The sequence below is a fragment of the Cupressus sempervirens genome, chromosome 2 (assembly GCF_028749045.1).
Source record: "Cupressus sempervirens isolate cs-2001-9-10 chromosome 2, ASM2874904v1, whole genome shotgun sequence".
NCBI lineage: Eukaryota > Viridiplantae > Streptophyta > Pinopsida > Cupressales > Cupressaceae > Cupressus > Cupressus sempervirens.
In genome coordinates, this window is record NC_143119.1 from 29722070 (window position 1) to 29728671 (window position 6602).

A 6602-nucleotide genomic window follows, 5' to 3' on the forward strand; every position below is an offset into this window, starting at 1 on the left:
ACCCAATCCCTAGGCTACGTCCACCAAATAGCAAGTTTGATCTTATAACAATCCAGTGATTACAACATGATTAGAATTTGTAATCCCTTATTGCTCAATACCACTGCAAGAACCAATTTTGCATCACAACTTAATGAAAATACCTAACCCTAAGCCCTTTTATACAAGTAATTTTATGCCTCTTTAGGGTTACAACATGTCATTCATATGTCAACCATATGTCAGCCACAACGTCAGTCATGGGCCAAAAAAAAATTAATTCATGAAGTATGTACAGTACTTTCCTGATCAATCACCACAAACTAACAAATCCTTTTAATTCAACCCAGTCCCCATCATGAGCTACTCCTATTCTGGAATATCAGCTTCAATAATAAATCAATAATAGCTACGAACCCTCCTTTAGCAATTACTATATACTAGCACTTAAAAGGACCTCAGAGGTCTTGGTGGTTAGCTATGATCAAATGCCCAAAGCATCAAGAGTAGAAAATATTGTCTTACATCATTGGTCTCTTTGAGCCTCTAATTATCTACATATATTATCACTACAGAAAACCCCTACTCAAAAAATTAAATTGAAAAAATAGCAAGTAGCAAAAAACAAACTTGCCACAAACATAAGATGATAACATGCCCTAGACAAAATGCAAGATTAGTCATTCAAGTACACCAACAAAGCAAAAACAAACTTTCCACAAATATAGGAGGGTAGATGCACAAACAAAATGCAGTACTAGTCATTCAGGCACACCACAAACCCCATATACATCAATTCCAATTAGAAAATATTAAGTAATATTTTCCTTGGGCATATATATCAGTTCTAGAGAGCTAAAATATGGTTGAAGACAACTCAAAACAATATTCCATGACTAATCTCTAGGCAAGATGATGTGCCTAGAAAAGCTCCTCACACATAAACAAACATGATATAAAGTTTTAAAATGGTATAAATTAAGTCAAAGATCATCGGGAACCATCTACTTGATAAAAACAGTAAATTCTAGCTCATAAAAGGGGTCAGAGACTTCTTGTTCGTGTTATTTGTCTAGGTGAAGCATGAAAATCTGGAAACTTATGACCCCAAAGTATTGATGGCATTATAAGACATTGCTTATAGGCCCAAATTGGCCACTTAAATGTACTACAACAGTAGAGCAGTTACTCATTTCCTCAAATGTGTTTTGACAAAGCTTTTTGCTTATAATACATATCATCCTCATGAAAGTTACAGGTGTAGAACTTACAATCCTACAAAGAATACAATGGAACTCAACAATTTGGCATCTAGGCTAGGACCTCCCAAACCCTTAATTTTATTTAAATGTTTTTAGACAAAAATATTAACTAAGTTTATAAACATAGGCAACTTTTCTTTAACAGTGTGTCTGTAGAATGAAGATGGTTGTGTAGGTAACTAATATTCCATAGTTATTAAAAGTTTCAGATATGTATTGATGATGTTAAAACTATATATATAATAAATTTATGTAATCTAATCTATAAAAGCCTCGTATGCCTCATTAACTATTGTCTATTGTTGAAAGAAATGTTTTGCATGAGTGGAAAAAACCTCACAAACTGTTCGACAACTCCACAAATGAGAATATATCCCTTAGTGATTGTTAATACCTTCACAAAAAAGGAGGGCATCCATCAAATTAGAAGGTGTGAAAATCTACAACCATAGCCTCTCATATAACCAGCTGAACACTTAACAAATCTATATTAAAAAAGGATGGCATCCACAAATTTAAAAATATGACCATCTATAACCCCAACCACTCATCCAACCAGCTTGACACTTAACAAATCTATATCAAAAAAGGATGGCATCCCACAAATTTAGAGGTATGACCATCTACAACCACAACCACTCTTCTAGCTAGCTTGACACTTACAAATCTGTATCACACCTTTTCCACCTATCTAATACTCATCCTAGAAGAAATAAAAAATAATAATATCATCAAATAACTATTCCTATGGACATTTAACTTTACATTTTTGCAAGGCTTAGCTTTTTCCCGCAGCCAAAAGAATATTACACTATAATATTTATCATCTGTAAAAGAACTCAAAAAGCCTATAATAATATTTGAACTAAATAATAATTAGCATGCAGATATAATGGTTGTAAGTTCTGGTATTCATATTGTTTTATATATGACATAAAGTTACACATACTATTTGTATAAAGCTTAAACAATACATTTGAGGAGAACTATCATTTTTAGGGCATTAATATTATTCAAGTGCTTTCAACCTGTACCTATATCAATATCAAACTTCTGATTGATCATCTATTGTCTTTTTGATCAAATTTTTAAAAAAGAGATTGTTAAAAGTACTATTCCAATCCACTAAAATTGCAAAAGAAAAATTGAGTCAAGTCTCAACATCCATTCAAGGCAATTGATATGTCTGTTACCTTTATTTGGTTTGCCTGACAACTTGAATTTGACTTCTGATCTGATTGAAAAAGAGCTTTCACGTTGAGACCATCTAGTTTTTTTGAGCTTGGACTTTATTTTTCCTGGATTGGAGGAAAAAAAACTTATGTTAGTGTAATGCCCCACCAAGGGATCCAAAGAATTAACCTAGAATTTCACTAATTTTAAAAGTAATATATATATATATATTTTATAACATGAAAGTAAATACCATATATAACTTGTACATAATAACGAAAGCAATAGCAATGTCCATCTAAAAGTAAAAATAACATACATAACCGATTTCATTCTTTAAGAATGCCTTAATGTTGAGTTACATCTAAACTAACTAACATACATGAATCCATCTAGTACAACATCCACATGAATAATAATGATAAGTCCAATGTTCATACATTACATTTTCAAATGCTCAATCATCCACTGTACATGTCACAGGGTATTAAGGCTTAAAAAAATATACATATGTGAAATAAGGTACATCATCCTATTCCAAATCCATGATACATCAAAGTAGAGATAATCACATGATACATCATCATAGAAGACATATACATTCATCATAAAGATCAAACAAAATAAACTAAGGGCACGGTTCCTCCTAATTGTTAATAGCATCATTAGACCATCATGGATCCTAGCCATCCCTCCATGTGTAACATTCCAACGCACCGAAGAGATCATCGGCTATAAACATAGTAGGAATGTCAATTTTAAAATATCCTACTAACATGCAAAGTAAAAGCATAAGATAATGTCATCTAACATATGCAAATCATCAATATAAGAAACATACCAGTAAATACATCTATCATAAGGTATATCATCTATCATAATGCTCCAAGAACATAGTGAAGATATATACCAACCAAGAATACTCCAGCCACAGTGTCTCAAGCGGATCTCAAATGATAAGAGTGAAAAATACACTACCACCCGACCGCGTGGTACCTAAGTGGTCCACTCCCACCATGCTAAGGAGATAATCTCAAGTCCCAAACAGGCTATTAAAACCACAAAGTATAAATCTCTACAAGTTAAAAAATCTTAAAAGTATACTAAGTCAAAGGTTCCAACACAAAAACGACATCTAATTCCTAGAGGCACACAATAACATGTAAGAAACCTACTTTCCAAGCGGGAAAGTGTCATCACAATTATCACGTACAAGTTACCCTGACAGTTAGCTAAACTCCATGGGTCCATACTGATCTCATGCGGCCACTAGTATCCTCTCATACTGACGAGGTATACTACAAAATGCACGGTCACAACCATACGTTCTCACTACTCCCATCCTAGCCTGTACAAGGGCTCAAGGCATGGGAGAGAACATCAAAACAATTATCTTTTTAGGTTCAGTTAATCCCCATTTAGTGTGTAAATGTTATCACTTATTAGCAAAACTTACAATGAGTTACCCTGGCAGCCACTTAGGGTCCTGGCCCCCATTGCAAGTCACTTCCCAACACTATAAGTAGATTACCTACCCTAAGCTCATGGAATCATAAATTTCAAAATCACAAAAGATAATCCATAATAAAAATATCAAATATGCATAAAAGTATCAAATATCCATAATAAAAATCATCAAACCTCCAAGATAAGAATCATCAAATCTCCATGAGCATTCGAAAAGAATCCATAGAAAATCATGACCACAATAGTTCTCTATTGGCAACTGAAGGCATCACTGATAATCATAAGTATCCATTGGTTCTCAATAACCAAAGTATATCTCAAAATAAATCACAATATCCATTGGTTCTCAATAAGCAATCAAGAATATCTCAAAATCATACTGATCAAAGACTCCAAAATGGTTGAGTCAAAACATGTCACAACATGACATCATCAAGAAATAAATCAACATTTCAGTCCCATCATGGTGACTAAAAAATAATCCAAAGATAACTGATTGATGACTCAAAAATGATTAGCTCAAGTGTCTCATACACATACATCTCAGCTTCACACATGAAGACTGATGAACAATAACAATCAGTAATTAAAAATATTTCATAGAGCATACAATCACATTACCATGGTTGAGCTTATAAAAATTGAGACCAAATAAAATCAACATGCCATCACATCTCATAACCCCCGAGCCTCTGGTAACAACCTAGGACTGGTCAATACTAGTTAACCCAAAACTCAAAACAAGAAGCATATAGAATACACGATGCAGACACATGTTTTGGTTTTGCTATCTTACATAGTTGAATCAAGTGTAGAAGTTTCTAGTTTTCTGTTTGCAAGTATATTTTCAAGTGTCTTAAGTTTCATCATTTGACCTACAAGTCAACCCAATTATTCCCTGATAGCATTATCCATCCATTATTTAAAATAATATTCTAAGAATAGCTTAAGGGTAAATATTAAATCATTTGACACTTAGTAAAATCATTCACTCAATGTTACAAATTGAATGACTCTTCTTGATGTTACTTTAACTTTTAACATAAATCAAGGATCATTAATCATCTAAATTATAAGAGAGCCAATTACTAATCTTTGAATAAGAAGATTATAGCTTTATTAAAATAATCAATTAAATCCATCAATTAACTTAGGTACACAATTCCATGACCTAATATTTAATTATATGTTACTAAGTCTTCACCATTAAAATATCTAAAATCATAATTCAAATCATAAGACTTATCAACTTCAATATAGATACTCTACAATCTCGTTAAAAGAATTATATTAAATAAATCTCTATTACATAACTTAATTATTAATTAAATCTAATTAACTCTCATTAATTGATTTAATTAATAATTGCATAATCATAGCAACATTCCAATTAATATCAGTTGACTAACTAACTAACTAGAATTTTATAAGTTAAAAGTCAACTATAATTCAATATTCAAATGATCATATTAATAATTCAATAATAATTATTGAAAATCTTAAATGACCATATTCGTCATCTTTCAAAAAATACCAACATTCCCTCAACAAATTCGTATTATCATTAATCTTTTCGAATAAGACTCTATCGCACAACTTAATTATTAATATCATAGGTATATTATCAACTCAATGAATATCAATTGATTAAAAATCAATTATAATCCAAATCCAAAAATTAATATCTTTTACCAAACTTTAATCATCAAATAATCTCCTCTAGATTAACTCTAATTGAATTTATTGATAATTATTTAAATCATTATTTATTAATAGTTTCTTAAACCCAACAAATATTAATAAATAATAAACTCATCAAACTATTATTTTCATAAATCTCATTAGTTAATATTTGAATAACTCTTAACACCATAAGGTATTCAAACGTATTAACATAACAATTCAATCTTAATCCAATATCATTTAGGGGTTCTAAATTTTAAATCAACATAATATAAATTATCATCTTACAATTATTTAACCAATATTAAAATCAACTATTAGACTCTATTTTCTAATTGTTCTAATAATATTTTGTCTATATAAAGATCCCTATCACAAACCAATAAGACTCATTGTAGATTTTAACATGAATAATCTTCAAATTCTTAACATTATCATCTTCATAAAACAACTCTAAATTTGTTTAATATATATTAAATAGTATTCAATATACATTATAAAAAATCCACTATATAAATTATATTAGAGTCTCTTTTCTTTTAATTTTCTCTCATTTAAAAATTCATTTACTTAGATTGACTAATAATTAATTACACTTCTTCGACTATTAACTAATCTTAATTAAATTTGATTTAATTAGATTAGATAATAAATCATATAAAACTAATGCATATTAATAAGATTCTAATAAGGGAAGATTGCAATAATATCTTTAATTCATTCTATGCTTTGATATATATTATTTTTGTGAAGTTTAAGCATAAAGAATTCTTAGTTATGAGAAATGGAGAAATATCTGTCTTTGAATAAAACAGTCACAGTGCGACGGTCATATTTCCCTAATGAACCGTTGGATCCGGCTAAAATTTAAATATGTTGGAGAGGACCAAGTTGCGCTAATTGTGACCGAAGCGATCGAATAAATTCAATCACGATAAAAAGTTATGAATGACTGAGTTCGGGTCTATCCAAGGGGCAGCAACAGAACAATTTGTGATGAATTAATAATTTCCTCTTAAAATAATTGTTTTCTAAATT

The 6602-nt window shown here is 30.4% G+C and overlaps 1 non-coding gene across 1 annotated transcript; it reads right to left on the reverse strand.

Moving 5' to 3' along the window:
• Nucleotides 1–433: 433 nt before the first annotated feature.
• On the reverse strand, nt 434–514 carry LOC149570918 (small nucleolar RNA SNORD24). The gene has a single exon (XR_016360352.1). It is a non-coding gene; the product is annotated as a small nucleolar RNA SNORD24 (small nucleolar RNA).
• Between the last annotated feature and the right edge of the window lie 6088 nt (nt 515–6602).